Genomic DNA, 12,750 nt, shown 5'->3' on the forward strand with positions numbered 1-12,750 from the left:
ATCTAAAAGAGACACACTAACTTAATGTAGAAACACCGTTATTTTGTCTCCTAACTCATTTTCCTAACAAGACAACCTCGATGATAAGACGCACACTGTTTTCCATGCATTTCTTGCTAAAAGAGCTAAGATCGTGATTATATCTGTTGCTGAATGAGCTAGGGGGCTAATTCAACTCCGATCTAAAAGAGACACACTAACTTAATGTAGAAACACCGTTATTTTTTCTCCTAACTCATTTTCCTAACAAGACAACCTCAATGATAAGACGCACACTGTTTTCCATGCATTTCTTGCTAAAAGAGCTAAGATCGTGATTATCTCTGTTGCTGAATGAGCTAGGGGGCTATTCAACTCCGATCTAAAAGAGACACACTAACTTAATGTAGAAACACCGTTATTTTGTCTCTTAACTCATTTTCCTAACAAGACAACCTCAATGATAAGACGAACACTGTTTTCCATGCATTTCTTGCTAAAAGAGCTAAGATCGTGATTATCTCTGTTGCTGAATCAGCTAGGGGGCTATTCAACTCTGATCTAAAAGAGACACACTAACTTAATGTAGAAACACCGTTATTTTGTCTCCTAACTCATTTTCCTAACAAGACAACCTCAATGATAAGACGCACACTGTTTTCCATGCATTTCTTGCTAAAAGAGCTAAGATCGTGATTATCTCTGTTGCTGAATGAGCTAGGGAGCTAATTAAACTCCGATCTAAAAGAGACACACTAACTTAATGTAGAAACACCGTTATTTTGTCTCCTAACTCATTTTCCTAACAAGACAACCTCAATGATAAGACGCACACTGTTTTCCATGCATTTCTTGCTAAAAGAGCTAAGATCGTGATTATCTCTGTTGCTGAATGAGCTAGGGGGCTAATTTAACTCCGATCTAAAAGAGACACACTAACTTAATGTAGAAACACCGTTATTTTGTCTCCTAACTCATTTTCCTAACAAGACAACCTCGATGATAAGACGCACACTGTTTTCCATGCATTTCTTGCTAAAAGAGCTAAGATCGTGATTATATCTGTTGCTGAATGAGCTAGGGGGCTAATTCAACTCCGATCTAAAAGAGACACACTAACTTAATGTAGAAACACCGTTATTTTTTCTCCTAACTCATTTTCCTAACAAGACAACCTCAATGATAAGACGCACACTGTTTTCCATGCATTTCTTGCTAAAAGAGCTAAGATCGTGATTATCTCTGTTGCTGAATGAGCTAGGGGGCTATTCAACTCCGATCTAAAAGAGACACACTAACTTAATGTAGAAACACCGTTATTTTGTCTCTTAACTCATTTTCCTAACAAGACAACCTCAATGATAAGACGAACACTGTTTTCCATGCATTTCTTGCTAAAAGAGCTAAGATCGTGATTATCTCTGTTGCTGAATCAGCTAGGGGGCTATTCAACTCTGATCTAAAAGAGACACACTAACTTAATGTAGAAACACCGTTATTTTGTCTCCTAACTCATTTTCCTAACAAGACAACCTCAATGATAAGACGCACACTGTTTTCCATGCATTTCTTGCTAAAAGAGCTAAGATCGTGATTATCTCTGTTGCTGAATGAGCTAGGGAGCTAATTAAACTCCGATCTAAAAGAGACACACTAACTTAATGTAGAAACACCGTTATTTTGTCTCCTAACTCATTTTCCTAACAAGACAACCTCAATGATAAGACGCACACTGTTTTCCATGCATTTCTTGCTAAAAGAACTAAGATCGTGATTATCTCTGTTGCTGAATGAGCTAGGGGGCTAATTCAACTCCGATCTAAAAGAGACACACTAACTTAATGTAGAAACACCGTTATTTTGTCTCCTAACTCATTTTCCTAACAAGACAACCTCAATGATAAGACGCACACTGTTTTCCATGCATTTCTTGCTAAAAGAGCTAAGATCGTGATTATCTCTGTTGCTGAATGAGCTAGGGGGCTAATTTAACTCCAATCTAAAAGAGACACACTAACTTAATGTAGAAACACCGTTATTTTGTCTCCTTACTCATTTTCCTAACAAGACAACCTCAATGATAAGACGCACACTGTTTTCCATGCATTTCTTGCTAAAAGAGCTAAGATCGTGATTATCTCTGTTGCTGAATGAGCTAGGGGGCTAATTCAACTCCGATCTAAAAGAGACACACTAACTTAATGTAGAAACACCGTTATTTTGTCTCCTAACTCATTTTCCTAACAAGACAACCTCAATGATAAGACGCACACTGTTTTCCATGCATTTCTTGCTAAAAGAGCTAAGATCGTGATTATCTCTGTTGCTGAATGAGCTAGGGGGCTAATTTAACTCCGATCTAAAAGAGACACACTAACTTAATGTAGAAACACCGTTATTTTGTCTCCTAACTCATTTTCCTAACAAGACAACCTCGATGATAAGACGCACACTGTTTTCCATGCATTTCTTGCTAAAAGAGCTAAGATCGTGATTATATCTGTTGCTGAATGAGCTAGGGGGCTAATTCAACTCCGATCTAAAAGAGACACACTAACTTAATGTAGAAACACCGTTATTTTTTCTCCTAACTCATTTTCCTAACAAGACAACCTCAATGATAAGACGCACACTGTTTTCCATGCATTTCTTGCTAAAAGAGCTAAGATCGTGATTATCTCTGTTGCTGAATGAGCTAGGGGGCTATTCAACTCCGATCTAAAAGAGACACACTAACTTAATGTAGAAACACCGTTATTTTGTCTCTTAACTCATTTTCCTAACAAGACAACCTCAATGATAAGACGAACACTGTTTTCCATGCATTTCTTGCTAAAAGAGCTAAGATCGTGATTATCTCTGTTGCTGAATCAGCTAGGGGGCTATTCAACTCTGATCTAAAAGAGACACACTAACTTAATGTAGAAACACCGTTATTTTGTCTCCTAACTCATTTTCCTAACAAGACAACCTCAATGATAAGACGCACACTGTTTTCCATGCATTTCTTGCTAAAAGAGCTAAGATCGTGATTATCTCTGTTGCTGAATGAGCTAGGGAGCTAATTAAACTCCGATCTAAAAGAGACACACTAACTTAATGTAGAAACACGGTTATTTTGTCTCCTAACTCATTTTCCTAACAAGACAACCTCAATGATAAGACGAACACTGTTTTCCATGCATTTCTTGCTAAAAGAGCTAAGATCGTAATTATCTCTGTTGCTGAATGAGCTAGGGGGCTATTCAACTCCGATCTAAAAGAGACACACTAACTTAATGTAGAAACACCGTTATTTTGTCTCCTAACTCATTTTCCTAACAAGACAACCTCAATGATAAGACGCACACTGTTTTCCATGCATTTCTTGCTAAAAGAACTAAGATCGTGATTATCTCTGTTGCTGAATGAGCTAGGGGGCTAATTCAACTCCGATCTAAAAGAGACACACTAACTTAATGTAGAAACACCGTTATTTTTTCTCCTAACTCATTTTCCTAACAAGACAACCTCAATGATAAGACGCACACTGTTTTCCATGCATTTCTTGCTAAAAGAACTAAGATCGTGATTATCTCTGTTGCTGAATGAGCTAGGGGGCTAATTCAACTCCGATCTAAAAGAGACACACTAACTTAATGTAGAAACACCGTTATTTTTTCTCCTAACTCATTTTCCTAACAAGACAACCTCAATGATAAGACGCACACTGTTTTCCATGCATTTCTTGCTAAAAGAGCTAAGATCGTGATTATCTCTGTTGCTGAATGAGCTAGGGGGCTATTCAACTCCGATCTAAAAGAGACACACTAACTTAATGTAGAAACACCGTTATTTTGTCTCTTAACTCATTTTCCTAACAAGACAACCTCAATGATAAGACGAACACTGTTTTCCATGCATTTCTTGCTAAAAGAGCTAAGATCGTGATTATCTCTGTTGCTGAATCAGCTAGGGGGCTATTCAACTCTGATCTAAAAGAGACACACTAACTTAATGTAGAAACACCGTTATTTTGTCTCCTAACTCATTTTCCTAACAAGACAACCTCGATGATAAGACGCACACTGTTTTCCATGCATTTCTTGCTAAAAGAGCTAAGATCGTGATTATATCTGTTGCTGAATGAGCTAGGGGGCTAATTCAACTCCGATCTAAAAGAGACACACTAACTTAATGTAGAAACACCGTTATTTTTTCTCCTAACTCATTTTCCTAACAAGACAACCTCAATGATAAGACGCACACTGTTTTCCATGCATTTCTTGCTAAAAGAGCTAAGATCGTGATTATCTCTGTCGCTGAATGAGCTAGGGGGCTATTCAACTCCGATCTAAAAGAGACACACTAACTTAATGTAGAAACACCGTTATTTTGTCTCTTAACTCATTTTCCTAACAAGACAACCTCAATGATAAGACGAACACTGTTTTCCATGCATTTCTTGCTAAAAGAGCTAAGATCGTGATTATCTCTGTTGCTGAATCAGCTAGGGGGCTATTCAACTCTGATCTAAAAGAGACACACTAACTTAATGTAGAAACACCGTTATTTTGTCTCCTAACTCATTTTCCTAACAAGACAACCTCAATGATAAGACGCACACTGTTTTCCATGCATTTCTTGCTAAAAGAGCTAAGATCGTGATTATCTCTGTTGCTGAATGAGCTAGGGAGCTAATTAAACTCCGATCTAAAAGAGACACACTAACTTAATGTAGAAACACCGTTATTTTGTCTCCTAACTCATTTTCCTAACAAGACAACCTCAATGATAAGACGCACACTGTTTTCCATGCATTTCTTGCTAAAAGAGCTAAGATCGTGATTATCTCTGTTGCTGAATGAGCTAGGGGGCTAATTTAACTCCGATCTAAAAGAGACACACTAACTTAATGTAGAAACACCGTTATTTTGTCTCCTAACTCATTTTCCTAACAAGACAACCTCGATGATAAGACGCACACTGTTTTCCATGCATTTCTTGCTAAAAGAGCTAAGATCGTGATTATATCTGTTGCTGAATGAGCTAGGGGGCTAATTCAACTCCGATCTAAAAGAGACACACTAACTTAATGTAGAAACACCGTTATTTTTTCTCCTAACTCATTTTCCTAACAAGACAACCTCAATGATAAGACGCACACTGTTTTCCATGCATTTCTTGCTAAAAGAGCTAAGATCGTGATTATCTCTGTTGCTGAATGAGCTAGGGGGCTATTCAACTCCGATCTAAAAGAGACACACTAACTTAATGTAGAAACACCGTTATTTTGTCTCTTAACTCATTTTCCTAACAAGACAACCTCAATGATAAGACGAACACTGTTTTCCATGCATTTATTGCTAAAAGAGCTAAGATCGTGATTATCTCTGTTGCTGAATCAGCTAGGGGGCTATTCAACTCTGATCTAAAAGAGACACACTAACTTAATGTAGAAACACCGTTATTTTGTCTCCTAACTCATTTTCCTAACAAGACAACCTCAATGATAAGACGCACACTGTTTTCCATGCATTTCTTGCTAAAAGAGCTAAGATCGTGATTATCTCTGTTGCTGAATGAGCTAGGGAGCTAATTAAACTCCGATCTAAAAGAGACACACTAACTTAATGTAGAAACACCGTTATTTTGTCTCCTAACTCATTTTCCTAACAAGACAACCTCAATGATAAGACGCACACTGTTTTCCATGCATTTCTTGCTAAAAGAACTAAGATCGTGATTATCTCTGTTGCTGAATGAGCTAGGGGGCTAATTCAACTCCGATCTAAAAGAGACACACTAACTTAATGTAGAAACACCGTTATTTTGTCTCCTAACTCATTTTCCTAACAAGACAACCTCAATGATAAGACGCACACTGTTTTCCATGCATTTCTTGCTAAAAGAGCTAAGATCGTGATTATCTCTGTTGCTGAATGAGCTAGGGGGCTAATTTAACTCCAATCTAAAAGAGACACACTAACTTAATGTAGAAACACCGTTATTTTGTCTCCTTACTCATTTTCCTAACAAGACAACCTCAATGATAAGACGCACACTGTTTTCCATGCATTTCTTGCTAAAAGAGCTAAGATCGTGATTATCTCTGTTGCTGAATGAGCTAGGGGGCTAATTCAACTCCGATCTAAAAGAGACACACTAACTTAATGTAGAAACACCGTTATTTTTTCTCCTAACTCATTTTCCTAACAAGACAACCTCAATGATAAGACGCACACTGTTTTCCATGCATTTCTTGCTAAAAGAGCTAAGATCGTGATTATCTCTGTTGCTGAATGAGCTAGGGGGCTATTCAACTCCGATCTAAAAGAGACACACTAACTTAATGTAGAAACACCGTTATTTTGTCTCCTAACTCATTTTCCTAACAAGACAACCTCAATGATAAGACGCACACTGTTTTCCATGCATTTCTTGCTAAAAGAGCTAAGATCGTGACTATCTCTGTTGCTGAATGAGCTAGGGGGCTATTCAACTCCGATCTAAAAGAGACACACTAGCTTAATGTAGAAACACCGTTATTTTGTCTCCTAACTCATTTTCCTAACAAGACAACCTCAATGATAAGACGAACACTGTTTTCCATGCATTTCTTGCTAAAAGAACTAAGATCGTGATTATCTCTGTTGCTGAATGAGCTAGGGGGCTAATTCAACTCCGATCTAAAAGAGACACACTAACTTAATGTAGAAACACCGTTATTTTGTCTCCTAACTCATTTTCCTAACAAGACAACCTCAATGATAAGACGCACACTGTTTTCCATGCATTTCTTGCTAAAAGAGCTAAGATCGTGATTATCTCTGTTGCTGAATGAGCTAGGGGGCTAATTTAACTCCGATCTAAAAGAGACACACTAACTTAATGTAGAAACACCGTTATTTTGTCTCCTAACTCATTTTCCTAACAAGACAACCTCGATGATAAGACGCACACTGTTTTCCATGCATTTCTTGCTAAAAGAGCTAAGATCGTGATTATATCTGTTGCTGAATGAGCTAGGGGGCTAATTCAACTCCGATCTAAAAGAGACACACTAACTTAATGTAGAAACACCGTTATTTTTTCTCCTAACTCATTTTCCTAACAAGACAACCTCAATGATAAGACGCACACTGTTTTCCATGCATTTCTTGCTAAAAGAGCTAAGATCGTGATTATCTCTGTTGCTGAATGAGCTAGGGGGCTATTCAACTCCGATCTAAAAGAGACACACTAACTTAATGTAGAAACACCGTTATTTTGTCTCTTAACTCATTTTCCTAACAAGACAACCTCAATGATAAGACGAACACTGTTTTCCATGCATTTCTTGCTAAAAGAGCTAAGATCGTGATTATCTCTGTTGCTGAATCAGCTAGGGGGCTATTCAACTCTGATCTAAAAGAGACACACTAACTTAATGTAGAAACACCGTTATTTCGTCTCCTAACTCATTTTCCTAACAAGACAACCTCAATGATAAGACGCACACTGTTTTCCATGCATTTCTTGCTAAAAGAGCTAAGATCGTGATTATCTCTGTTGCTGAATGAGCTAGGGAGCTAATTAAACTCCGATCTAAAAGAGACACACTAACTTAATGTAGAAACACGGTTATTTTGTCTCCTAACTCATTTTCCTAACAAGACAACCTCAATGATAAGACGAACACTGTTTTCCATGCATTTCTTGCTAAAAGAGCTAAGATCGTAATTATCTCTGTTGCTGAATGAGCTAGGGGGCTATTCAACTCCGATCTAAAAGAGACACACTAACTTAATGTAGAAACACCGTTATTTTGTCTCCTAACTCATTTTCCTAACAAGACAACCTCAATGATAAGACGCACACTGTTTTCCATGCATTTCTTGCTAAAAGAACTAAGATCGTGATTATCTCTGTTGCTGAATGAGCTAGGGGGCTAATTCAACTCCGATCTAAAAGAGACACACTAACTTAATGTAGAAACACCGTTATTTTGTCTCCTAACTCATTTTCCTAACAAGACAACCTCAATGATAAGACGCACACTGTTTTCCATGCATTTCTTGCTAAAAGAGCTAAGATCGTGATTATCTCTGTCGCTGAATGAGCTAGGGGGCTAATTTAACTCCGATCTAAAAGAGACACACTAACTTAATGTAGAAACACCGTTATTTTGTCTCCTAACTCATTTTCCTAACAAGACAACCTCAATGATAAGACGCACACTGTTTTCCATGCATTTCTTGCTAAAAGAGCTAAGATCGTGATTATCTCTGTTGCTGAATGAGCTAGGGGGCTAATTTAACTCCGATCTAAAAGAGACACACTAACTTAATGTAGAAACACCGTTATTTTGTCTCCTAACTCATTTTCCTAACAAGACAACCTCGATGATAAGACGCACACTGTTTTCCATGCATTTCTTGCTAAAAGAGCTAAGATCGTGATTATATCTGTTGCTGAATGAGCTAGGGGGCTAATTCAACTCCGATCTAAAAGAGACACACTAACTTAATGTAGAAACACCGTTATTTTTTCTCCTAACTCATTTTCCTAACAAGACAACCTCAATGATAAGACGCACACTGTTTTCCATGCATTTCTTGCTAAAAGAGCTAAGATCGTGATTATCTCTGTTGCTGAATGAGCTAGGGGGCTATTCAACTCCGATCTAAAAGAGACACACTAACTTAATGTAGAAACACCGTTATTTTGTCTCTTAACTCATTTTCCTAACAAGACAACCTCAATGATAAGACGAACACTGTTTTCCATGCATTTCTTGCTAAAAGAGCTAAGATCGTGATTATCTCTGTTGCTGAATCAGCTAGGGGGCTATTCAACTCTGATCTAAAAGAGACACACTAACTTAATGTAGAAACACCGTTATTTTGTCTCCTAACTCATTTTCCTAACAAGACAACCTCAATGATAAGACGCACACTGTTTTCCATGCATTTCTTGCTAAAAGAGCTAAGATCGTGATTATCTCTGTTGCTGAATGAGCTAGGGAGCTAATTAAACTCCGATCTAAAAGAGACACACTAACTTAATGTAGAAACACGGTTATTTTGTCTCCTAACTCATTTTCCTAACAAGACAACCTCAATGATAAGACGAACACTGTTTTCCATGCATTTCTTGCTAAAAGAGCTAAGATCGTAATTATCTCTGTTGCTGAATGAGCTAGGGGGCTATTCAACTCCGATCTAAAAGAGACACACTAACTTAATGTAGAAACACCGTTATTTTGTCTCCTAACTCATTTTCCTAACAAGACAACCTCAATGATAAGACGCACACTGTTTTCCATGCATTTCTTGCTAAAAGAACTAAGATCGTGATTATCTCTGTTGCTGAATGAGCTAGGGGGCTAATTCAACTCCGATCTAAAAGAGACACACTAACTTAATGTAGAAACACCGTTATTTTGTCTCCTAACTCATTTTCCTAACAAGACAACCTCAATGATAAGACGCACACTGTTTTCCATGCATTTCTTGCTAAAAGAGCTAAGATCGTGATTATCTCTGTTGCTGAATGAGCTAGGGGGCTAATTTAACTCCGATCTAAAAGAGACACACTAACTTAATGTAGAAACACCGTTATTTTGTCTCCTAACTCATTTTCCTAACAAGACAACCTCAATGATAAGACGCACACTGTTTTCCATGCATTTCTTGCTAAAAGAGCTAAGATCGTGATTATCTCTGTTGCTGAATGAGCTAGGGGGCTAATTCAACTCCGATCTAAAAGAGACACACTAACTTAATGTAGAAACACCGTTATTTTTTCTCCTAACTCATTTTCCTAACAAGACAACCTCAATGATAAGACGCACACTGTTTTCCATGCATTTCTTGCTAAAAGAGCTAAGATCGTGATTATCTCTGTTGCTGAATGAGCTAGGGGGCTATTCAACTCCGATCTAAAAGAGACACACTAACTTAATGTAGAAACACCGTTATTTTGTCTCCTAACTCATTTTCCTAACAAGACAACCTCAATGATAAGACGCACACTGTTTTCCATGCATTTCTTGCTAAAAGAGCTAAGATCGTGATTATCTCTGTTGCTGAATGAGCTAGGGGGCTAATTTAACTCCGATCTAAAAGAGACACACTAACTTAATGTAGAAACACCGTTATTTTGTCTCCTAACTCATTTTCCTAACAAGACAACCTCAATGATAAGACGCACACTGTTTTCCATGCATTTCTTGCTAAAAGAGCTAAGATCGTGATTATCTCTGTTGCTGAATGAGCTAGGGGGCTAATTCAACTCCGATCTAAAAGAGACACACTAACTTAATGTAGAAACACCGTTATTTTTTCTCCTAACTCATTTTCCTAACAAGACAACCTCAATGATAAGACGCACACTGTTTTCCATGCATTTCTTGCTAAAAGAGCTAAGATCGTGATTATCTCTGTTGCTGAATGAGCTAGGGGGCTATTCAACTCCGATCTAAAAGAGACACACTAACTTAATGTAGAAACACCGTTATTTTGTCTCCTAACTCATTTTCCTAACAAGACAACCTCAATGATAAGACGCACACTGTTTTCCATGCATTTCTTGCTAAAAGAGCTAAGATCGTGATTATCTCTGTTGCTGAATGAGCTAGGGGGCTATTCAACTCCGATCTAAAAGAGACACACTAGCTTAATGTAGAAACACCGTTATTTTGTCTCCTAACTCATTTTCCTAACAAGACAACCTCAATGATAAGACGAACACTGTTTTCCATGCATTTCTTGCTAAAAGAACTAAGATCGTGATTATCTCTGTTGCTGAATGAGCTAGGGGGCTAATTCAACTCCGATCTAAAAGAGACACACTAACTTAATGTAGAAACACCGTTATTTTGTCTCCTAACTCATTTTCCTAACAAGACAACCTCAATGATAAGACGCACACTGTTTTCCATGCATTTCTTGCTAAAAGAGCTAAGATCGTGATTATCTCTGTTGCTGAATGAGCTAGGGGGCTAATTTAACTCCGATCTAAAAGAGACACACTAACTTAATGTAGAAACACCGTTATTTTGTCTCCTAACTCATTTTCCTAACAAGACAACCTCGATGATAAGACGCACACTGTTTTCCATGCATTTCTTGCTAAAAGAGCTAAGATCGTGATTATATCTGTTGCTGAATGAGCTAGGGGGCTAATTCAACTCCGATCTAAAAGAGACACACTAACTTAATGTAGAAACACCGTTATTTTTTCTCCTAACTCATTTTCCTAACAAGACAACCTCAATGATAAGACGCACACTGTTTTCCATGCATTTCTTGCTAAAAGAGCTAAGATCGTGATTATCTCTGTTGCTGAATGAGCTAGGGGGCTATTCAACTCCGATCTAAAAGAGACACACTAACTTAATGTAGAAACACCGTTATTTTGTCTCCTAACTCATTTTCCTAACAAGACAACCTCAATGATAAGACGCACACTGTTTTCCATGCATTTCTTGCTAAAAGAGCTAAGATCGTGATTATCTCTGTTGCTGAATGAGCTAGGGAGCTAATTAAACTCCGATCTAAAAGAGACACACTAACTTAATGTAGAAACACCGTTATTTTGTCTCCTAACTCATTTTCCTAACAAGACAACCTCAATGATAAGACGCACACTGTTTTCCATGCATTTCTTGCTAAAAGAGCTAAGATCGTGATTATCTCTGTTGCTGAATGAGCTAGGGGGCTAATTTAACTCCGATCTAAAAGAGACACACTAACTTAATGTAGAAACACCGTTATTTTGTCTCCTAACTCATTTTCCTAACAAGACAACCTCGATGATAAGACGCACACTGTTTTCCATGCATTTCTTGCTAAAAGAGCTAAGATCGTGATTATATCTGTTGCTGAATGAGCTAGGGGGCTAATTCAACTCCGATCTAAAAGAGACACACTAACTTAATGTAGAAACACCGTTATTTTTTCTCCTAACTCATTTTCCTAACAAGACAACCTCAATGATAAGACGCACACTGTTTTCCATGCATTTCTTGCTAAAAGAGCTAAGATCGTGATTATCTCTGTTGCTGAATGAGCTAGGGGGCTATTCAACTCCGATCTAAAAGAGACACACTAACTTAATGTAGAAACACCGTTATTTTGTCTCTTAACTCATTTTCCTAACAAGACAACCTCAATGATAAGACGAACACTGTTTTCCATGCATTTCTTGCTAAAAGAGCTAAGATCGTGATTATCTCTGTTGCTGAATCAGCTAGGGGGCTATTCAACTCTGATCTAAAAGAGACACACTAACTTAATGTAGAAACACCGTTATTTTGTCTCCTAACTCATTTTCCTAACAAGACAACCTCAATGATAAGACGCACACTGTTTTCCATGCATTTCTTGCTAAAAGAGCTAAGATCGTGATTATCTCTGTTGCTGAATGAGCTAGGGGGCTATTCAACTCCGATCTAAAAGAGACACACTAACTTAATGTAGAAACACCGTTATTTTGTCTCTTAACTCATTTTCCTAACAAGACAACCTCAATGATAAGACGAACACTGTTTTCCATGCATTTCTTGCTAAAAGAGCTAAGATCGTGATTATCTCTGTTGCTGAATCAGCTAGGGGGCTATTCAACTCTGATCTAAAAGAGACACACTAACTTAATGTAGAAACACCGTTATTTTGTCTCCTAACTCATTTTCCTAACAAGACAACCTCAATGATAAGACGCACACTGTTTTCCATGCATTTCTTGCTAAAAGAGCTAAGATCGTGATTATCTCTGTTGCTGAATGAGCTAGGGGGCTAATTAAACTCC

Source organism: Engystomops pustulosus, chromosome 8, assembly GCF_040894005.1.
Source record: "Engystomops pustulosus chromosome 8, aEngPut4.maternal, whole genome shotgun sequence".
In the NCBI taxonomy this organism is placed as follows: Eukaryota; Metazoa; Chordata; class Amphibia; order Anura; family Leptodactylidae; genus Engystomops; species Engystomops pustulosus.